Source organism: Dreissena polymorpha, chromosome 5, assembly GCF_020536995.1.
Source record: "Dreissena polymorpha isolate Duluth1 chromosome 5, UMN_Dpol_1.0, whole genome shotgun sequence".
NCBI lineage: Eukaryota > Metazoa > Mollusca > Bivalvia > Myida > Dreissenidae > Dreissena > Dreissena polymorpha.
In genome coordinates, this window is record NC_068359.1 from 87,577,981 (window position 1) to 87,603,174 (window position 25,194).

The 25,194-nt window shown below is 34.9% G+C and overlaps 1 pseudogene; it reads left to right on the forward strand.

Moving 5' to 3' along the window:
- LOC127831432 (carnosine synthase 1-like) overlaps positions 1 to 25,194 on the forward strand; it is a 228,265-nt pseudogene that overhangs the window by 35,584 nt on the left and 167,487 nt on the right.

Here is a 25,194-nt window from a genome sequence, read left to right on the forward strand (position 1 = left end):
TACGTACCCAAAATTTTCGTACCCACATACACAATTGTGGTGATGTTGATAAACCTAAATTGATGCTTTTATATCCATCCTCTTCAAAAGCATCGTCACACCAGTACTGCCACTGCTTTGATTCTTATTTATCATTGATTATCCCCACCCTCCGAATTGGAGCGGGGGGATTATGTGGTTATGTCCGCCGTTTGTCCGTCCGTCTGATCGTCCTGGCTACTATGTCCTACACTATTAGCAGTAGAACCTTTTATGTAAGCAAATGGTAGCTATGCGCATATGTGCGACAGTGCACTGTTAGGAATATTGATCTGACTCCTGGGTCAAGAGTTATGGAGGTTGGGATGGGGCCGGGTCAGAGATTTTCACTCCTTTTTTAGGTTATTTTACATTAACATCTTCATGTCTAAACCGATTTACTTCAAATTGTTACTAAACATCTCTTATGACAATACGGCCAATCTCAACTATGTATGACCCCATTACCAACCCTGGGGCGCCCCGCCCACATAGACCACGCCCTCCCAAAATTTTGTTTTAACATAACTTCTTCATTTATTCACCAATTGACTTCACATTAATACTGAGCATCTCTTATGACAACACGGTCACATTACCCACCCCAGGGCCCGGCCAACATAGGCCACACCCGACCAAAATTGTCTTTTACTATAGCTTCTTCATTTCTACACCGATTTACTTCTAATTGATACTTCTCTTATGACAATAAGTAATTTCAACTGGGGCACCCCGCCCACATAGACCACGCCCACCCAAAATTTTGTTTTAACATAACTTCTTCATTTAATCATCAATTGACTTAAAATTAATACTGAACATCTCTTATGACAACACGGTCTATCTCGACCATCCATGTCCACATAATCCACCTGGGGCTCCACCAACATAGGCCTTGCCCACCCAAAATTGCATTTTAATATAACATCTACGCGGCGGCCTCTGCCGCGCCACTTCTAGTTTTGATTTGTGGTTATTGTAAGCAAATGGACAAAAATGAGTCTTCTGAAAATGCTTGAGCAGCTCATTTACTTGTTGGGGCTGTAAACCAATGTAACTATAAACCACGTGACAATCTAACTATAAAACAGGTGACAATGTAACTATAAACCACGTGACCATGTAAGCACACTGGTCTGCAACAAATGCGCCGGATCTTGTCAGTCAAAAGTATTATTTACTGATCAAAACATATGAAGACGTTTTAGTATAAATTGCAAAATTTCGTCAGAACGTGCAGGCTTTCCGCTGAAACTGCGCACATTTCTGAACAAGGAACATAGGCGCAGTAAGTTTGATAAGTACACGGTTACTCTGCACCTATTGTGCAATTTGTACTTGAAGCGTGTTTCCCATAAAAAGTACATCTTACCGCCTAGATTGTTGGTTTCAAGTGTACTTAAACGGCGGTAACGGAGTTCATTCCCATGTCTTTTATTACGAATTTATGATTTAAGATTAAATTTATGTCTGCTTCAATTAATCATAATACGTAAGAAATCTCAAAGTTACACATTTTATGACGTAAAACGAGAACTATCTTTGTAAAAATCTTTATAACGTTGTTACTATAGTTGTATTAGTTTCTGCAAATATAGCTCAATATTATGTGTTTGTTTGTTCCCAGATTGATGATTGTTACGTGATTTTATGTGCAAAGCAGGGCTCTTCTATGCCTTGTTTAAGGATACTTCTTTTGCAGTAAGGACATATTCTTTTAATTGTTTGCGAAGCAGCACATACGCAAGTGTTAACTTAAACCGTTGGTCTGTTGCACCTTTTTGTTGTGATCTGATAATCGGATGATAAGCAGACAACATGCTTTTGACAAAATGTACTAGTATTTTACATACTACGTAGTAAGATAAACGATATATGAAGATATTACATACATGTGTTACTAGCTATGTAGGAAGTAGTGATACTAGCTCCATAAGAAGTAGGAAACATATGGGCCGTGCTCTGTGCAAAAGGGGGTTTAATGCATGTGCGTTAAGTGTCGTCCCAGATTAGCCTGTGCAGTCCAAACATGCTAATCAGGGACGACACTTTCTGCTTTCAAGGTATTATTTCGTTTAAAGAAAGTATTTTCATACCAAAAATCAAGTTTAGGCGGAAAGTGTCGTCCCTGATTAGCCTGTGCGGACTACACAGGCTTATCTGGGACGACACTTTATGCACATGCATTAAACCCCTTTTCACAGAGTACGGCCCATATATTACACTTAGCCTCAAATGACGTATAATTATAATGGATTAAATGTAAGAAACATAGAGCACTTCATTCAACAAGGAAGCAACAGAAAAATCAATCATATCTTTTCGCTGTAACGTTGCAAAGTAAATGACTTGAAATCAACGCTGATACGTGTGACTGAGTATGACGACCGTATTACACAATGTACTTTTATCATCTTTAATGTTGATATTATTTATATTATTATTGAATAAATATTATGAATATTATTGATCCTTCACCTTTCTCTTCTAAATACTTGACTTTTCTTTACGACGGAAACGCACTGGCATGTGCTATTCTAAGATTTGCACTATACACACAATTCAAATATTTATCATAACAGAATTCTCTCTTAAATGCTGTGTAACATTTCAGTTTACTTTGAAGCTGTGTGCTTTTATGCCAATTCTCAATGTAAGCATCACATAGTTGTTGTTGAATAATAAACTTGTCACGGTTTCCACGAAACTGGCACAATCGCAATCGGAACTGGCTGAAATGCGCAGAAGGATCGAGAAAGAAATTATTAAAACCCTTGTTTGTTGCAGCTAGAAAAGCTTTTGATAAGCTATTGATAAGGAAGTACAAAGCAGTAAGAGAACATACTGGGTGTCCTTTCAGCCTGTTGCCTGACTGCGTTTATAATAATACCGAGTTTTGGAAGACCATTGGTAGGGTTGGCGTTTCTCAATCAAGGTCAAAGACTATACCTTTAGAAGTGAAACTAACAGATGGGTCTGTATCTACAGATATAGAGCAAGTTTTGTCTAAATGGAAGCAAGATTTTAGTCAATTATTTGTATCTACAGGTTCTATACCTAGTGACAGTAATTCAGCAACTACTACAGTTGATTTTAACCAAGATAGATGTCTAATGCTAAATAGACGTATTATTATTGAAGAAGTAACAAACTCTACTTTTAAAACTAAGAAAAGAAAAGCGTGTGGTATTGACAATATAGCGGTTGAGATTTTACGAAATGATTGTTCTATGTCAATTTAACAAGTTTTATATAACGTATGTTTTAATGCTGGTATTATTGCATCAGAATGGAACAAAATGATTATTAATCCTATTCCTAAAAATAATACGTCAGATCCAAGGGATCCTTTATCTAATCGAGGTATTGCACTTTATCCCATCATCAGACGTGCATTGTCGAAATAAACCACTGTGAAATAAATTTACCTTTATTTCAGCAGTGCTGAAATATAGCTGTCACGCGCGGCGAAGAATGTTCATATTACTCGGAATCAACTATAAAGTAATCATTTTTAGTAAAATCGAATCAGATTCAACAAAACAAACAATTTGATACCAAGATGTAATATAGTTTTTACACATAATGCAACTCAAAAAGCAAATAAACATTATTTACAAATATTAAGTGCGCGTACTCGTGACGTCATTATTCATACGTCATACGACACAATGCATGTTGTTTCACGCTAAAGATGCAGTTGTTTAGTGTCTTTTTTTCCATTATTTCTTAAACATCGGGGACGTAGAGGTATGATAAACGAAAAACAGGTTGGTTACTGATCTTTTTGTAATGTATTAGGCTCGACACGATTAAAATAATGAAACGATGTTTGCTTAAAATATCTTTGGGATTTTCCGTCTAGTTCGATTTTCCTATTCTATGTTTAAAGAAATAATTTACGTCTAAGAAAATTGATGGGATAAATCGAATACTAGGTCGGTGCCGAATAAAGCAAAGTTTATCTTGCTCGGCACGAAAATCTGAACCACTCGCCAAGGCTCGTGGTTCAGATTTTCTAAGCCTCGCAAAATAAACTTTGCTTTATTCGGCACCGACCTAGTATTCTCTATTTCTTGCTCAATGTATAAATTATATTGTTCGATTTTGAATGCCATATTATCCAATTGGTTTGAAAATGAAAATATTATAGTTGATGAACAAAATGGTTTTCGTAATAAGAGAAGCACAGTTGATCAGGTTTCAACCCTTACTAATATTATTGAGACACGAAAGAAGTTTAAGTTATCAACGTTTTGTGTTTTTATTTAGTCTTGTCAATGAAACTTAAGATAAGCACTACTGATATGGCTTTAAGGTAACTGTACAGTTGTTGCATTTTTGAATTCATTATGTATATACTGTCTCCAGTAATTCAGTAATCATGTTGTTTAAATGTCAGATACACTTACATGTATCAAGATGAAAACATTGCTATTGCATAAATACATGTAATACACACAATCACACTCACTCACTCACTTACGGAATACATGTACTATCTTTTACCATAAATGTGTTCTCTGTATGATATAGACTATTTTTTATAGTCTCTTATAATTCAAATTTGAATGGCCATTTACAGATGCTGTTATATATGTGTTTTTATATCGTGCATATACTATGTTGTTCATGTAAATGGATGAGACTGAAATAAAATAAAATAAAATAAAATCGCAAATTACTGGAACCCATTTAATAAAGTAAATTTTTAACAGCATTAAAAAACGAAATTACTATCAGACATTGATGCAAGCGTCATCAGTAATTAAGGTATTGCATACTTTACTAATAAAAGTATTATCTTATATCATAAGTTTTGCATTTTATTGTTTAGCCTTACTTTGCCTTGGACCGAAAATGCGGAGCGGCTAAGTGCACCTAGTACAGCCGCATTTGAAGCTTTTTTGACGGACCCTAAGTATTTGCTGATACTATTTGAAGTGCAATTTATCCTCTCATTTATGTCATACATTTCTTATACTTTTCAAAAAGAGCCTGCTCATTTAGTACTTCGATGCTCTTTTAAAGGAGCTATAGAAGAAAACTTTAACTCCGAAGTACCTAAAGCTATATACTATATCAATCGTTTCATTTCTGTGTTACCATTGGTAAACTTATTTTATTTAACAAGAACAACAGCAACAACAACAACATTTATTCAGCAATAAAGCTTTAAAAACGCTTCTAGCCTACAATAGTGGATATAAATATACTTCTCGCTAGTATTTGTTATTTGATAAAGAAGGACACAAACTTTTTATTGTATTGAAATCGATACAAATAAATTGATTGAATGTAATAACTTCAGTGTGGATATGAGTCTGACATATTACACAATGCTTTTAGGTGTTCATCAACAATTTAAACAAAGTCAGAGATACTGGGATAAAGTTAAAATTGATCAATGCGTGAAACATTAAGTTTATTAAGTTTATTTCTACAAATCAGAAAATCGTTAAAATAGATTCATTATTGTACCGATATTTAAGCCGATTGTTTTTAAAGAAAGAGGGAAAGGACTATGTAATTTGGTAGAATAAATATATTACTTTTTTAAACAATGAGCCAATAAAGTCCTTATTAAAGGGCGTGTGGCCGATTAATATAATAACGTATTATAAACCTAAAATGTTAATGTATGACCCTTTAAGGTTTTAAAGTATGGATGGAATTTACGATCAACAGGAGATAATTCGCTTCCTTTTATAAGTTTCCATTGACAAAATCACATCCAGTGCTTACATACTTTTGAAAAAAAAAAGTTGACATGGGTCTTATCGTAAAGTGCTAAATGAAGGCTACGCATTACATTTCCGCGTCATAGCATTGGTGTATGTTGATAAAACATTCGATTTTAAATGCATAATAGTTCCATGAACACTTATATCATTATTTTTGTTGTTGTTATGAAATATTTCAAATATAACGCACAGACAGACAATATCGGTAGGTACAATGATATTTGTATGGGCTTAATGCATGAGCGTTAAGTGTTGTCCCAGATACGCATGTGCAGTCTGGACAGACTAATCAGGGACAGCACGCTCCGCATTCACTGGATTTTCGTTCGAATTGGCCTAGTTCGAAATATTAATATCGTTAAAGCGGAAAGTGTTTTCCCTGATGAGCCTTTAAGGACTACACAAGCTAATCCGGGACTACACTTTATGCTCATACCTTTAGATCACTTTGTTCTCATATAGTTATCAAAATTGTGGAAAATTGCGCATTAATGACACATATATTAACTAGTTATAAAGTTTAAATTATTAAAGCACGTATATATTTATAACGATACTTGTGATATATATTTATAAAATAGAAAAATATCTTCTAAATGTGTATTGCTATAATTTTATTAACACAATGTGTGTAGGAAAAAAGGATTGTTGATGTTATGCATGAATTTGTTTGATTATTTCAACTTAAATCAATTGAATCGATTGTTGATATTCTGTTAATTGTACATCATTATTTGGGATAGTTTTTTCTGATTTTCGTAAAAACGATAGAAAAATACTACTTTTGTTGCGAATTAGAAACAATCAAATTTCGATATTAGTTTATTTGGCAATTGTGTAATGGTATGAAACTCGAACTAAAATATTAAAACTGATATATGCATGTAAAATTACTTGCTAAAGCATTAAAACAAACATTAATGAAATAGTATTATATTTATTGTCAAAAAACAAACAAAAACACACGGTCGGGAGTCCGAAACAGGGATGATTTGATAACACGCATCTTTACTGTTGACCGTGTGCTATTCGACCAAAGATAAGAAAATAAAGTATTTAATTCTGAGTTGATCACAATTTCGTAGTCTGAACTTTTAAAGTTCAATCACGCAGCTACATTTTTTCAAAACTTTGCACATGTGTCTACATCGTTCTATAACCCGCATTTTCGAATGACTTTTAAATCTTACTAAAACAAAACAATATTATGTTAATATTCTTTAATTAAAATAAAACTAATTGATAATAATCAAATATTTATTATGTTATATGAATACTAATATTACAATAATATATAGTTATCATAATATATTATTCGGTACTATTGTGAATGCAACATCTTCAATAGCTGGACTATTGGCGTTAACAGTTGATGTAAATATAATCAGAGGTTTGTCTAGAGCGGGTAATCACGTGATAGTAAATATGGCGACGTCCATGCCAATATACGTATTATTCGCCGTTTTATACCTTTTATTACTTGTATTATTTTTAATTGTCAGCCATATCAACAAGAGCGTTACTAGCTGTTTGTGTTATTAATATACGCTCTATATATCAACTTTATTTTCTGTGAAATTTCTAAGCGGGATGACCAACCTAATTACTGCTCCACTAAGAAAATTTGCAGCGATTCAAGTCAATTAATAGGCGAATTTTAATACGAAATAAACTCTAATCACGTTCTTACTGATATGGCTGGAAAGAGAGCTATATTTAACAAATAAAATTAAAGTATTAAAGGGTATAAACGGCGAAATCTACCTGCCTCGGCATCGTGACTGAAAGGTGATTGTCATCTCTGTTATCACACTATTTTATGACTTTGTTGCATTCCGATTTACACATCCTGTACATTTGTAAAAAAAATATTTTAGCACGCGTATTTCACTTGCCGCGAACTGCGATTTATCATACCTTCGGTGCGGATGCCGGATCTGATATCTGATATTGTTCGAGAGTGAGTTTGTTTGTTTAAGATAACATGTGCTGTGTTGCTAGAGAGATGACATTTTCGGCTGTACTTATCGGATGTTCATGTTGTGAATGTTGATAAGCGTGGGTCTGTTAAGTGATAGTGGACAGAATTTTAGCTTAATAACATGTGTCTGGAAAGAGTTTAGTCAGTTAGTATTTAGGCTTTTAAGTAGAAATACATCGAAACAGCATTCATTGTGGATTTATGGATGAATTATTCGATTAAAATCTATTCTGATATAGTTATTTTAAAAAGTGAAATAAACTTTGCATCAAACTGTGCATAGCTTTAACTCGGCAAGTGATATAAAGTTTGTTTAAGCTTTAACGACAGATTGATAAAGAAAAGTAAAGTACAAACGACATTCATCCTTAAATGGAAGAACGACCGTACCTCCTTAAATGGAAAAAAATAGTATTGAAAAATAACCTCTTAGGTCAAGAATGTACATCGTTGTTCAAGTTGACTCATTATGTCAAGTGTTATTTGGGTGTAAACCATCATATTAGGATGTAAAACGACGAGTGTGTAACAACATTTGAAAGAACTAACCACTTGAGACAACTGCGAACATATCGTTCTAGTATTGTATATGCCGTTTTCATAAAATGAACAACATTGGGGAATCCCAATTATGTTCTGTATAAAAGCAGACCAGTCTGTACATTGGAGCTTAACCGGGTTATAAACCCGAAATCTGTGTTTGCAAACAACCGAAAGGAATAATTACAGAATCGGGCGTAATTAGTGTTTGAAAAATAGAATTAATTAATTATGTATTTAACGGTGGCACTGACACTTACTGTTTGCATGTTTATTGCATGGTCATCAGCGTGCTCTACATCTTGTAAATGCTTAGACATGATATCATTGATGCTGTGTAGAACACCAGACCCAAGTGGACTAGTTTTCAGTGACAATAATCGCTTAGTGTTTTTGCTCGATCTTAATGCATCGTTACTAACTGAGAACACATTTTCCTCCAACCCACAATGGTCAAAGATAAAAGTTCTGAATATAGAGGCACATGGCGGCAAATCTCTTGGAACTCGTGTTTTCAAAGGACTTTCCGATATTTTCCACCTTGGCTATCACGATCGTCACATGATCGATATAGATAATAATGCATTTTATGGTTTAGACAATCTTGAAGAACTGAATTTTTCCCATAACATTCGTCTCAATATGAGCAACTTTCTGAAGAGCATCAGTTCGACTCACCTTATGCGATTGAAAGCATTAACAATTTCTCACATGTATTCGTACTACTCCACAGATGCAATCGATGCGAATGACGATTTTTTTCGAAGCATAGCTGGCCACTACAACAAGAGGAATGTAACGTACTTGAATATTTCTGACGTAAGATTTGGGGACTTTGATACTAAAGCTTTCATGCAGAGCGGACTCTGTGATTCCGTCAAAACGCTTGTTTTGAGGCGTGTTACAATAAAAAACATGATCCGATTTAATAACGTCACAGACCATAAATGCAGTTTGAAGGTATTTGACATCAGTGATTCAAAATTGCCGTTCGACTGGCGCCATTTTAGAATTGATAAAGTGGTTTTATCATATTCTTGCTGGTTTAAACATCATTTTCTAAACCTGGAGGAGCTGTATATGAATGGCTTAGGCAAGTACATAATAACTCCGACCTCTATAGATTTCGATAAAAATTACTTGTGTTCATGTTTAAACGGAATAAGAAAATTCAGTCTAGAAAATAATTTGCTCAAACTGTTGAATTACACCGAAGGAAACCAGGGAGCGATGGAATGGATAAGTCTATCTGAAAACATTCTCGAATTTATATCCCCTAAGTTTCTATCGCAATCGACGAATGTTCAATATTTAGATTTATCTAGTAACAACCTTTACAAGATGCAAGAATATTACGAAGATCGGTTTGAAATACTTATAACGAACAATACCAAGCTAAAAGTTTTGAAATTAAACAAAAACAATTTAGCTCGCATCCCCTTTAACATGTTTCTTACTAATTCAGAATTAGAAGAACTTGATCTTTCTCAAAATAAAATTTCTTCTCTAAACTTCAGCATCGGCCAGTTGACACATCTTAAAGTGTTTAATTTATCCCACAACGCGATCACTTCTATTGATGCACAAACAAGGGATACGATGGAAAAACTAGCATCAGATACGAACTCGCACAAGCTTCTAATAGACCTGTCCAATATGCCGTTCATTTGCTCGTGTGATGATGACCACATTGAAACGATCCAGTGGATTTATCAAAATCTCGACACGTTTATTGCAAGTCCCCGAGAAGACTATATTTGTACATTTCAAGGTGAACGGTTGTACATTTTCCAAAATGCTTTGGAAAAGACCAAGTCATACTGTCAAGTTCAAAACGTTAAGCGCAATCTCGCCATTTCTCTTCCAATAGTGTGCGTTTTTCTGCTTATTTGCGTGGTTTTATTCTTTAAGATTCGACGTTTTGGGCGAATGCATCGTGCGAGAAAGAATCTTCGGTCTCAGATTCGGTTGGGAGAGTTTCCAAAGAAGTTTGTAGCATTTCTGTCATTTAGCTCCGAAGAAGCCGAGTTGGTCGTGAATAAAATCTTACCGATACTGAATTCAGAGCTACAGCAGAAGACGGAAACTAGTCATGTTTTGGTGTGCTCTGGCGATAGTTATTTTCGGCCCGGATATGCGCTTGGTGAGGAGATAATACGTTGTATTGAAGACTCGGCAGTCATCATTCTAGCAGTGTCTAAACACTTCTGCCAGAAAGAATGGTGCAGGAAAGAAGTGCAAGAAACTTACGATCAAAATAAACCAATAATATTGCTGTTTTTGAAAAGAGTTGAGCCTTGTGAGATGGGCAAAGTTCTCCAGAAGTTGTTTAACAGGTACGCGCATGCGTCGTGGATTCCAGATTCAAATGGCGGCCATATTGAGCCTGACTGGTCTATATTATGCGATGCTCTTTTGGATTTGTCAATCGAGCACTAGGACAAAAACGTTTATACTGAAATGTGTTGAACATAACATGTTATAGTGCATAAAACAATTGTTGTTCGCGATCGAGATAAATATTGAGAGAATAATAATAAAACTAAATAGCTTTTTGATTCCTTAAGTTTTTATTCAGGAATATTGCATGTCTGTATTTTATATGTTTTATTATATATGATGCGTATTCAAGTGGGATACAATAACATTTGTGTTAACAATATTAATCGGATAGTGTTGTTTTCTAACTTGCATAGTCTTAATGCTTTTTTAAGTTCCTTTACGTTCAGAGTAATACAGAATAAGTACTTGAATGTCATTACATGCACGGTAATAAGTTCAAGAGCTCGATTGTTAACTTTACTGTAGCGCGAAGTATTTGATATTTCGTATGAAGGAAAACTGTTAATAACTCCGAATATACGAGAAGGACTACAGACCTTGAATTTTAATATTTCGTCCAAATTAGTGCCCCCCCCCCCAGACACACACACACACACACACACGCCTTTTTTATTGCCGTAAATACATGGATGGAAATTAATATTAAACTCTTAAATTCGAATTCAATTTATATGTTTACAAAAATTGAGATCAAGCAAAAAGTGAACAAAACTCTTAAATGGGGAAAGAAAATACAAATATAATATATTCCGATTTGATTCTTTTATATTTACGAACCAATACTTCAGATAAATACCAATCATTGCTTTTTCCATTGTTCGTGTAATTATATATCACATTCAGTAGGGACAATGCCACTCCATAAAAAAATAATGTATGCATTGTCATATTTTAAATAACAATGCGCAGATGTTCATCAATCAGTCGATGAGTCGCGCGCTAGAAGAATGTAGCGACATTGATGGCAATGTTTAACTTTTAAATAAAATGTTAAAATATAACACTTTGATGTCAAAATAATGTCAATCCGCTTTTTAAGTTGAACATGCATCGAAGGATTTTTCATTTATCTGGCACAAATTTTCACCTACATTATACTTGATATAAATTGTCATTTCCCGAAATGTGTGAACACCACTTTAATAGATATGAATAGTATGTCATGTACATGCAAAATGTGTAAGCTCGACTGTATTTTATGCAAATTTATTCCCGACCAGCTATTTATAACCATTATGCTTTTTGCATTGAATTAAAAAACATAGTCGTATATGATAAAGCATTCAAAATTAACTGTGTTTGTATTTTATTTTATCATTGTTTTGTAGTGACTTTCACTGAAATATGCTAGTGGCCAAGCTTTGCGTCGTTGTTAATGACAGTATTTTAGTACGACTACATTGTAAGATTAAACTATATTTTTTTTAGCTCGATAACATCGAAAGCCTCAGGCTTGTTTGAAACATTATCGAGTCCGTTTCCATGGACTAGAACGAGTACTTGGTGTCTTTGGGGGGAAATCGGCAGAACGTTCCCACATTGGGGATCGAACCCGTGACCTCCCGATCGTTAGGCGGACACCACTGCGACCTTGTTGAATTGTAATAATTTAAATAATGTGATTTAAACCGCAGTTAAAATTAATACGTGTTATAACTGGTACGTGTATATTGTTTTATGTCATTTTGAGCGCTAATAGTTTCTCTTTTCAGATAAAGCACGTTGTACTTTGTGAATTTTATTAATACAAGAATTGCAATAAGGATTGCATCTAATACAAATCTTCTCATCTATAATAAAAACGTAAAAAGAATGAATGCTGAAGACGTTATTTCAGTTATGCAAACATGCGCGTCGGCAGTATTGAATACATTGGTTTGTAGACTCAATCTTGCTAATTTATCGGTGCCAAACACACTAAAAAAAATAGCGGGCAGAGTATTTATAAAACTACAGTTTTAAAAACCACGGTGGATTCATGTAATGTTAATACGTAAAATTAATAACTGAACAATATCAAAGTTTATCATTTACAAATAAACACCTGTCAGTTGAAAATCGAATGGCCTTATGAGAACGTTGACTTCTACCCTTAGCGTTTTTTTCGGTTTGAAATATCAGCACTACATGTTATAAAGTGACACTATATTTAACCGCTGAGTTTCGATAATAAATATTAAAGACAGCAAGTGATATATATTATAAATAAACACACAGAAAGCATGGCGAGACCAAAAACACAATATTGATTACTAAACCAGTTTCTTATTATTATTTACAACAAGATTTTAACGATTATAACTTTTCCCCATAATATTTATATTACTGGGAATACATCGAATACGAGTCTAAGTCGCAAATAACCAAAACATCTTACATTTTGAGAGTTTTTGAGAAACATCACAAAGAGATTTTCAAATATATGAAAAAGGGCAAGTATTGTTTACACATAAAGACAACTGTTTCAATTGAACTCGACTCAAAATATGATACATTCATAACGTACACTGACCTTTTTCCTATGATCTTTCGTTTTCGCATACGACGTAAGAGTCATTTTTTAATTTAGTCTCTAAATATCATCAAACACAAATGCGCGTGGCCAAGAACTAATAATGAATGTCGGACGGTAATCGCGCAAAAATAGCCGACCTCACAAATTGAGTAATCACGTCACCGATCTAGTTCGTGGCGGCAAGGGCTGAATGAATTTAATTAAAAAATGTTGTTCAAACTATTCATAAAGGCCTGTTTGAACTGCAAATTTATTATTTAAATATCGACTTGCAGATTTACATTAGTCTTCTGCCACAGAAAATGGACCAAGTAGATAAAGGACGTACTGACTCATGTAGAACAACATTTCCCATAAGTAACCACCATATATTTTTACATGCCAATAACCTCGGGGCCTTTCCATTTAATTAGAGAAGTGTACTGACGGTTTCATTACATACATATATGCAACAACCAGATTGGAACCAAATTTGATCGCAATATATGGACAAGGAATGTTAGTGCGGTCTTATTTTAAACTCTCAAAAAGCGTTGACTTCCGCCAAATCGTAAACATAAGTTATACTTTAACGCAACAAGTGATATATGATTTGCTCTAGCTCGTACGTCAAATAAATGAAGTACAGTAAGGTGGATGATGCTTGGGTTAATGTAGAAAAAATCTTCGAAGTATAAGTACCGGTTTCTTGTGTTTTTTTTTTTTTTTTCTTTTAATTCGACCTTGCGTTCAAGGATAACCTATGAAAGTGCAAGCACTTATTTCCAATGGGGTCCTTTGATTTTTGCTATGGAGACAGCATACAGAAGAGACAGTATTGAGATACAAGGAATCCGGGTACGATACCCAGCTCTTTTGCGAATAGATCCCTTGGTTCTTTTACGTGCTCAGTGTATAGCACCGATACACGCGGGAATTACATGGGTTTCATACCAGTACATCTCTAGTTGGGTGGGCGACACTTAAAGCATTTCTGAAATTTCCAGTGTCCCGGCCAGGATTGAACCAGGGACCTCTGGAATGGCAGACCAGTGTGTTACCACTCGACCACCGCACCACCTATAACGTATTATTTGTATTTTTGTATTATTTCATAACATATATTAAGGATGTCTGAGGAAACTAATGATCCCGTAGACCCTTGCTGTACTAGTAAATACTTGTAATTCGAGTGTAAACCATCATATTAGAAGTAAAATCTTACTTGCAAAGAGTTAGAACTAAAATATAAAAATCACATGTTCATATTACGTAAACTAGGGAGGTATATGTAATGTTAATCATTTAATATTTATTCTGACAGACCAACAAATACAAACATAGTGAATATTCTAAAATGATTGTGATTAAAGCAACATGTTAAGACAATTTTGCGTAATGTTAACACAATTTTTATTTGTTCTCAACATCATGTAAATTTTAAACGTTTGAACCAAAACACTACTCCCTATCTGGTATATTTTTCTAAATAAAGATATACATCACATGTTTTGTCATAGATGTGTACCTTTTTATTTTGAGGTTGGCAGAATCTTCAGAGAAAGATGAAACGATTGGAAAATATTATCTACATGACGTACAACTTATGTTAACCCTTTAAGCGCTGGAACCGAATTTTGAAGGCCTTTGCAAACAGTTTGGATCCAGATGAGACGCCACAGAACGTGGCGTCTCATCAGGATCCAAACTGTTTGCTATTCTGATAGTATTCTTTGAAAAAAAATCGAAGAAGATGCTAATTTTAGAAATTCGGCAGACAACATTTTAGCAGACGACAAATTTCCCAGCATGCAAAGGGTTAACATGATCATGTACATTGATGTAAAATTTCACTTGCCCTCTTGAATTGGCGAAGACATTTTGAGCTAGCCGAATATGATATATATATACAGTCGAAACCCGATGGATCAAACTCGCTTGGCTCGAATTTCCGGTTGGCTCGAACTCGCATCAAAGCACCGATTTTGTATGCCTATATATTCATATAAAATTTTGTCTGATGGCTCGAACTCGCTTGGCTCGAATTATCGGATGGCTGGAACTGTTTTCACAGTCCCGGCTACAATTTTCACACGTTCTTTTGATGGCTCGAACTCGCTTCGGTCCGAAAAAGTGTTATTCGATTAGGACCGCTTGATTAATGGCACGCACAAATTGATTTAACACCGGTCGCATAAACTGTTAATCGATTATGACCGCTTGATTAAAGGCACGCAATAATTGATTGAACACCTGTTTGCTTACATGTCATCGACTCAATCGTTAATTGATTTAAGTAAAAGATGACATTTTGGCGTTCTTGTAGATGCTGTATCATAATGGCTGCAACGGCTAAATCACTAAAAAGCTTCGTTGCTCGACGACAGCTACGGAACGCAACACAGACGGACATTATGTCATTCTTCAAAATATATAAATAAATAAAGGAATGTAGTGCTGTCTCGTATGTAAATAATGTGTATATAGTTCTTCGTGTAACATTAAAATGTGCTACGCTAAAACGTGCTGATATCTACTAATTGCTAGTTGTTAATTGTATTTGTAACTGTTTAAAAAAATATTCTTAAATTAAAGTATTAAGTATATATTTGTTTCTTATTAACTTATAAATTCAAAAGCATGATGTAGTGCTAAGTAGGACGGAGTTGAAGCAATATGTGTACTCTTCGACTGGAGGTGAAAATGTACTGCAGACTTGTTCGTAAACAAAAGTTATTAAGAAATCAGTTGGCTCGAATTCCGAATGGCTCGAATTATTGTTGCCGGTCCCGACGAGTTCGAGCCATCGGATTTCGACTGTATTTGTTGCCATAGCATCCAGAATGATTGACGTAGGAACAAAATGAAATGACGTGCATAGTCTCCATATTGCCATCTATCCATGTTTCAAGTTTCATGAAAAAATATGAAGAACTTTTAAAGTTCTCGCAGGATCCAGAAAAGTGTGACAGACTGACTGACTGACTGACGGACACACAGAGCGCATACCATAAGTCCCCGCCGGTTTCACCGGTAGGGGACAATAAGTAGTTACTTCTCTTGTATTACGTTAACGATACAATCAAAAGAGTTAAATTGTTAAGTTTTTGGAAGCGTGATGCATTTGTTACTTTGTTACTTTTTATAAACGCAAACTGTGAAAGATCCTAACAGACAAAATGGAGTTCAAAACGCCCATTTCAATATTCCAAAAATGGAAAACCAGTGCAGTTTTTTTCTAAAATAATTATCTGTCCTTCCATCTGTATAAATTTATCCGGACTGTAACCTCCGCATGCACTTAAGAATTTTGAAATGTCTCTGCGCACACGTTGACTTATATGTCATGTTGTGTCGCATGCAACTACATTTGAGGTCAATGTAAACATTTCTGGTCAAATGCCAACAAACATATTGTCAAAAATGTGCCTATTACGCTCCATTACGTTAAGTGAATTGAGAGATTTTAAAATAATTTGGCACAGATGTTTACCCATCAGACGATTGTCGCGAATAAGACCAATATTGCTAGCTTAAGTACAAGGTAAAAGTGTAAGGTCAAAGATAAAACAAGACTATTTCCAATCAATAAAAGTCCCCTACCGATGAAACTCCACCATTTTCAGCAATATTACTAGTCTATTTGTTGCCATAGCAACCAGAATTCTTGACGTATTTAAAGATCAAAATGAAATGACGTGCATAATCTCCATATTGCCATTTGTCCATGTTTCAAGTTTCATGAACAAATATGAAGAACTTTTAAACTTATCGCAGGATCCAGAAAAGTGTGACAGACTGACCGACTCACAGACTCACGAACACACAGCGCGCAAACCATAAGTCCCCTCCGGTTTCACCGGTAGTGGACTACAACGCCCTTCTTTGGTAAAAATTAATATGGTTAATTCGCTCTTTAACTTGACCATGCATTTAAGGATGTGAGAAGCTATTGACTAACATCAACTTTAAGGTTAAACTTAGTGGCCAAAAGGCAAAAATTAAACAAATAAATCTTGCTCGCCTTATAATGTGAACATCCATGGTATGATTTTAAACTTTTTTTCCCGATCATTTATAAATGATATGCAACACGATCATTTAATAAAAGAAAATTGCCGTAAATTACTACGAATTTGTATGTGACTGTCTTTGTTTTATTTTAGTATTGACTTTCGTTGACGATTGTTTTGGATATGCTAGTAGCTAAGATTTACTACGTTGTTTCTGACAATATTTTAGTAGCACTTCATCTTTGCATTGTATTGACATTTCAACACGAACATGAGCCGGAGTTACAATAAACTCGTGTAATACATAAATAATACATAAATAATGTGTGTACAATGTCTTTTGATGGTTTATGTCGTTTTGGGCGCTGCTGGTTTTCCTGTCAAATGCATCACGTTTTACTTTGTTTACTTTTAAATTACTAATTTATGAAGTGCCATAGGGATTGAATTAAATACAAAACCGGCGTTTTAATGCTTTAAAATCCAACGTGTTCATAAGTCTGACGTAAACCACTCCATTGTTGAATGCCTGGGGCGGACAAATGGTTAAATAAATATTAAAACATATCTTTAATTTATCACGCGATACTCATAAGTTTTTTTAATGTTTCAAATATTTATTTATTATTTAAAAACAACAAAATAAAGCATGTGATCTGTTTTAATATACGAACGTAAGCCTAAATACATTTGAAGTTGATGAATGCATTGTCATGTTCACGATAACGAATTTCTGAGCAGTAAGGTTCGAACACAATTTACTTCTTTGTACGAATATTATAACTGCTTTTTATAGTGCTATGTAGTCAATGTAATGTTAAATAGTGATATCCACGTTACATTTATTGGGACTGCTAGGTTATCGAATATTTAATAAAAGTATATGTTGATATTTTTCTGACTAGTTGATTGTAACATGATACTTAATAAGTTGCGCTCGAAGTCTTTCAAGATACCTAAAAATACAAGTGTTGGTGCGTGTTTTGTTGTTGTAAATTTCCTGTTACCGATATTCATTTTACTTGAACGTTTTTTTTGCTTTAAACTTGTTTCAGGTCATGTCCTTTGATGTATCTAACGTATGTGAATTATGTGTCAATTAATTATTTTAGTGGCGAAATATAACCCTTCATAAGTTTTAGTTGAAAGTAAAGCTTTTGGGATATATCTTGTACAGAAAAGTAACGTGAATTCGAACAACATACGGGTTGCAAGATCGTTTGACGACAAATCCGAGGAACCTATGGGTAGATTCTTGAACTTTTAAACTGTTATTTGAGTATGTCGAGAAATTACCATAGCAACTAAAAAGGCCGATTGATGATTAATGCCGTAAGCATGGGCCCTTAATACTGATAAACCGGATAAACCAGGAAAATAAGGTGAACTAACCGAAGTAATATGGATGGAATTCTTTTGAAACCGCCCTAAACAGCCTGCAATAGTCAAAAATTCCCCTCCAATCCCACTAGTTCACTTTGCTAGTGAGGCTTTGCTAGTTCTGCATATACAATAGATTCAGGGGTAAAGGGGTTAATAATCTATTTTATTTATCAAAAGGAGTTAAGCCGCAAAACAGTAGTTTCGTATGACATATGAAAAAAAGGCAATACCCATGCAGTTAATGTATTACGTTAAATTGTTCCTGTTCGTTATACGATCTTCAAAAAACCCTATTTACATATGACGTTTTATGTTGATACCTCGGATAGTTTTCTTGTAAAGTCACGGATAAGCAACTCGAAGGTCCCACAAAGCGGGAAAACATTATTTTAGTATTCACCCCTCTGCCATTTTTATTGTGCGGCAGTATGATATTTCGTTAATCGTATATAGCCAGATTGCAAAAGTGTCAACATATATGCATGACAAGTTCTAGTGTTCAATGCTAGCCTGAACATTGTATCAGGTTGCTACTGTAAAGTTATTACTTAGTTAATATATGCAACTATAGCTATAGTGTTCAACTATTAATCGGCATACCCAGCAATGTTAAACGAATCACCTGATTTGAAGGAATTCGAGAATAAACGTTCTTATACCCCCGTAATACCGGACTGGCGTCCTTACTGCGTCCTTACGGCGACCCAGGTAGTAGTGAGGACGCCATAGACGCCAGAGGAACGCAGTAAGGACGCAAGAGGAGGCAGTGAAGACGCCGAAAATTGCTCAGGTCGCGAGGCCATGGCGACCACTTTGAACATGTTCAAATTGGTTGCTGAAGTCCGGCGTTTTTTACGGCGTTCTGTTAAAGAGCAATAGTCGTAGTAGGGACGTAATAGGGTCGCTGTAAAGTCGCCATGGACGTCGTTTGGTCGCCGCTCAACAGAAATGATAAAGCGACCGTACGGCGACCCTTTTTGCGACTTTAGTACGTCCTTTGTACGTCTATTGTGTCCTCAGAACGACTATGGCGTCCTTACTGCGACTTCATTGCGTCCGTATGGCGTCAATTGCGACCCTACTACGACTATGGCGTTCCTACTGCCACCCCAGTGCGTCTTTATGGACGTATTAAGGACGCCGTGAGGACGCGCAGAACGCCATAAGCCAGGACGCTGGTGTGACGGGAAGGTGAAAAACAGCATTTTTTTCCGAAAAGGTCATTGGCGTCCTTACTACGACAATTAGAAATTCCAAGAAATACAGTCTTAAGTCGCCGTAAGGACGCCATGGTGTGACGGGGCTATTACAAACAATAATGCAATAGTGGCATTGAGTAGCTGACCTAAATTAAAAATGTCATTTAAGAGTTATCTTATCTTGAAGTAGTTTGTTTTGAAGTGTTCACTAAGCATAGGTAAAAGAAGAAGTTCCCAGCATTTCGGGCCAATTATGACCACATAACCAATAGTTGAATAAATTTGGTAAAATACCTCTTTATGCTACCTATACACCTATAACTAAATCACTAAATCTATGTGCCTTATTATTCCACAGAGGGCTTTTAAATTGCATGTTTCTCTTAAAGTGTATAAATATAATGGAGCCAATTTTATCTATCGTTTGGGCAAACTTTGAAGAGGAAAACGAAACGACATTATTTGAAACATACTTGTTCTTTCGGACTCTCGGTTGTCGAGAAAAAATGTTTAATTCTTCACTAAATAGTAGGCGAAAGTGGACCGATTGGGATGAGAGGAGCATTAGATGATGGTAGAGTTCAAAAACCAAACCACTGAACATTGCGGTTTTATAGGCGAACATTATTGAAGAATTAAGTATGTACATACCAGCGAAATAAACAGCCCCCCGATGGGAGCCACTTTCAAACCAATATTGATGATTTAAACAAATGAAGTAACATAACAAACACTTTACTTCGGTGCCCACTCTTAATAGGCGTAAGTTCCCGCCAACACCCTAAAAATCTAGCTTTAATGACAAATATTTATAGTACAGTAACTTGTAAAGGACATCCTTAAATGCCCTATATGGAAGACATAAGTGGCGAAAAATTAACCTCAGTCAAAACTGTACATCCTTGTTGAAATGGACTCATCCATCATAATGGATTGTCTGGGTGTATACAGATAAGAATAAAATCGTCAAATATGAGTATATGAGTATATGACTTTTTTGTGTGTGTCTCATTTTCACAATTGTTTAGGGCGTGAAAGGAAACTAACGATCACATAGGCCTTGCTGTACTAAAAGCTACTTTAACTCGAGTGTTATTTTGGTGCAAACCTTTCATACTAGGATATGGACCTTGTTGTACTAAACGCTACTTGTAACTCGAGTGTTATTTCGGTGCATACATTCATATTAGGAAGTAAAATCACATTGTCTTATTAAAAGATCCGTGAACAGATGAATACCGCCCTGTCTTTCGTAGAACTGATACATCATAATACACATATTCGCATTAAGTAGAATATGAATAGGAACACATAAAACTTCTATAATTATTTGTATATAGAGCATTAAACAATACTGTTAAATAGTGATAATTATCCCCACGCTTTTAAAATATGGGGGTGGCCGAATACAAAAGAATGGATGAAACGATGGAAAAGATTGATATGAAAATATGTCTCTACAGGTCTTTCAGCTAATGTCAACATACTGCTTTACAGTCAGGGGTTCACTGTGTTAACAATAGTCGTCGCAGCTAAATAATAATGATATTACGAACAACAATAATTAATATCGACACATTTAAAGAGTTTAAATAAACACCTTTGGTACCACGAAGAGGCATGAACTTAATTCTCGCGATTAACATTATAATTGTTTATAATACATTTTACCACAATTTATTTTAATGCATTTACTTGAGTCCATAATTATGGCAGTTTTATTGGTTTTGTGAAAATGAATGACAATATACTTGTAGAGTCCTAAATCCTCCTACCAAACAAGACCTTTATTTGTTGAAATAACACTTTTCTGACCGTATTCGTGTTACAAACATTTTGATTGAGAGATGACAGTGTGTTAAAGTTCAGAAATCTTATCCACACACATTATGTTGCTGTAATTCAGTCTCGTCTTTGTAGAAAATGAAACCGAAGCATTTCCGCAACAAGATAACTATTATAAAATATTCTTTTTTTTTCAGTAGTATTTTGAATAAAAAAAATCTATATATTGTAATCGAGCTCATTTCCTAGGAATTAAGAAGATTAAGAAAACAATAATACTGATTTTTATTTTATTACCAAGCTTAGCGTGTTGGGGCTTGTTTGTCTGCAATAGGCGAATTAATATGCTCCTGTAAAGTACCAAACTAGACTTCTTGTAAAGCACCGTATATAGAATAACAGTGAACAATTATAGTATAAGCAATAACATTCGACAATCAAATAATTGTCTCCACTTTCGCAAATTTGTCAAATTTGGCGATCCCTTGTTATTGGTGATAGCAAGTGAACGAAGTGTTTGCGCTTGCTGATCGTTCAACATAGATGATGTGGTTATTTCTTAAAATATCATTGTTCGTGTTTATTTTCTCTTCCACTACTCGTAAGGCCTCCACCACAGCACGCCATCAGTCCCGATCTTATGTTTAGCTATTTCCCATGTTCTGGCTTAAAGTTTTTAGAATGCTGCGTGAAGGGTTCCCATCCATGTGAGAACAAGACGATCTTTTTTCTTTGTTCATTCAGGGTTGCAATCCTGAGTGTTCCGCGACTTATTGGACTGGTATCTTCTCAGCGTATGTCTGATCCACTTCCATTGTCTCCTCAGTATAGGATTAGTGATTAGTGCTTGTTTTGCGAGTTATAACAACTTCTGGTTAGATATGTGATTGGGCCATCTGATTCGAAGGACTTGTCTTAAGCAAGTGTTGATGAAGTCCTGTATCTTTCCATATATGTTCTTTGTAGGTCAATCATCGGTGTCAGCATAGCGAAAGCGTTTTGCACTTTGCCGTGGCAATTTGAATGTCCCCTTCGATTCCTCCTATCCATCTTACGACGAAGGGAAGTGAAGTAAGATACATTTCAATACTTCCTCCATTTAGTGGAATAGGTGGATATCGCCTGAGTAATGGGCGGCCTTTCGAGATTAACTTATTAAAATTGTATCTGCTTTTTCATTAATAGAAGTAATTGTTTTCCGCTACACGCGCGATTTGCATTATATGTCACACATGTACCTTCATGGCAAAATGTCTTATTTCGGTTTAAACTATTTCCTTATTCCTAACTTCCGTTTTGAGGGCGGGTATCGAACTACTGCTGGATCAATGGTACTGATGTTAATTTTTCATGATAAATTATTGTATTAACTTTCGAAAACAACCGGTGTGCAGTTGATTCGTTAAAAATTGTTTGAGTTACATGGTTTACAGTAAAGATGGTGTAGTTTTACGGCAAATGAGGTTGCTTGTTTCTATTATAGCATATATATATATATATATATATATATATATATATATATATATATATATATATATATTTAGAAAACATAAAAATATAATACTATGGGCTTCCCTCCTGTTTTTAATCAGAGATGGGCGCTTCCTGCTGGTAACCAAAACGACATATGTGTGCAGTGCTTGATCTTTCATGCTGTTGCATTGTGTTATTCAATACACCTGTGAAATCATCGTTGGATACCTTTTCTCTTATTATATATATTAGGACCAAACATTATTTTCAAGTACCTGTGGACAATCACGTTTTCAATGAAACAAAATAAACACCCATGTATGCTCTTTATAGTAAACGTTAAAATCTTTTGCCAATAATATAATTAATTTACAACGATATTTTTTTTATTTTCTATGAACGTTTTTTTCACTAAAAATGGTCTTAGAAAAACTCACTAAAAATTGTGATAGAAAAATTCTCATAAGAAAATCTTCGATTAAAAGTATCTAAGTGAAAAATTGTAAGAATTAAAAAATCAATGTTAATAATCTTATCTATTTCGTCTGCCACTATCCTACTACATCCGGGAATTTTAACCGCAATTTTACACCAAACCGACCGGACCGCCTTTAAAAGCGTGTGGATATTGTGGTTATCTACGCCGTCTGTCCGTCCGTCCTGGCAACTATCTCCTCCTACACTTTTAGCACTAGAACCTTGAAACTTACATACATGGTAGCTATGAGCATATGTGCGACGGTGCACTATTTGAAATTTTTATCTGAACCCTGGGTCAAAAGTTATGGGGTAAAATGGGGTAAAATGAGTACATTTTCACTCATTTTACTAACAGCATGCGACGCACATGCTACTAACTTTTGACCCAAATTCCAAATAGTGCACCGCCGCACATATGCTCATAGCTACCATGTGTGTTAGTTTCAAGGTTCAAGTGCTAATACGGTCAAAAGCCCGCGTAGCGGTCGTTGACCGATTCATACATATGGAAATTTAGACAAAAAATAGGCATAGGGGATAAATCTAAAAAAAATTGAAACGCGACATATATTTACGCGATGCTATTTATGACCTTGAACAAATCAAAAACACCTTGACATATGCTAAATCACAATCCTCAGGAAAAAGTATTCAACTATTCTCGTATTATATGTTTTTCTCCGCTAAATATACATGTTTTGCCTCCGTTTGTTTACGCTTTCTGTTTCCTTTTTTCCGGTCTTCAGTGGGTGTAAGCCATAGATTGGTTCAATACAAATAGTGACAGTCTTTTCCAAACACAATTTTCGTAAAAATGTCTTAAATGTATTGCCTGAATGCCGATTTCTTTCGAATTTATTTGCTTTGATCTTTTCGATATCTTATTGTTATTATTATCCTGACAAATCACAAACGCTTGATTAAAAAATATTTTTTTCAAAACATTATTATCGGCATCTGTATTCTCGCAGTATTCTCGCGGTATTTCAATAACGCCACCCTACTGTTTACTTGTCAGAATTCGTGACGCATTTTCCATTCGATCTCAGAAAGCAGTTTTACATGTGATCATGCGCAATATTTTGGTAAGTTGAAGTTGTAATCCATCAGGAACACGATTATTCACCAAATTTAACGTAATTCCGATTTAACTTTTCAGTATGTTTTAACTTCTTTTTACTTCGCCTGCACTTTCCCCGGTCACATTTATGATATATATGCATATGATTGCACATCACTATATAAAGATTAGGCATCAAACCACATAATCTTATAATGTTGTGATCTCCCCCAAATATAATCAGGATTGGGTTGTAAATGTAAGATCACAAATTAATTTATTTTCAGAAAATTAGAAGGAGTAAGAAGCCATGCTTGCAAACATCATTTTTGTACCACAACCTTACCCTCTTGTCAAAATCAACACAAAAAAAACATTTACAAAATGTCTGTTTTATTTTTGTTGTTTATCAAATTTTATGTTTGTTGATGGTTTTCCATTTTTAGAAGCTGTTCTGCCAAGTGCTGGGCATCACACAAGCCATTCCATAGAGCAAAAACAGATAGTTTTCAGAAATCAACAAGGAGTGATTCCTGCACTATCAACATTTTTCCAATGAAGAAAGATACAACCAATCGTGATCTTGTTCATGGTTTTCTTGGATGGAACATGTGTGAAGTTTTATAGAACTGTGAAGATTCTATATATGTATGTCTGTATACAAAAATCAGCTACGTTGTT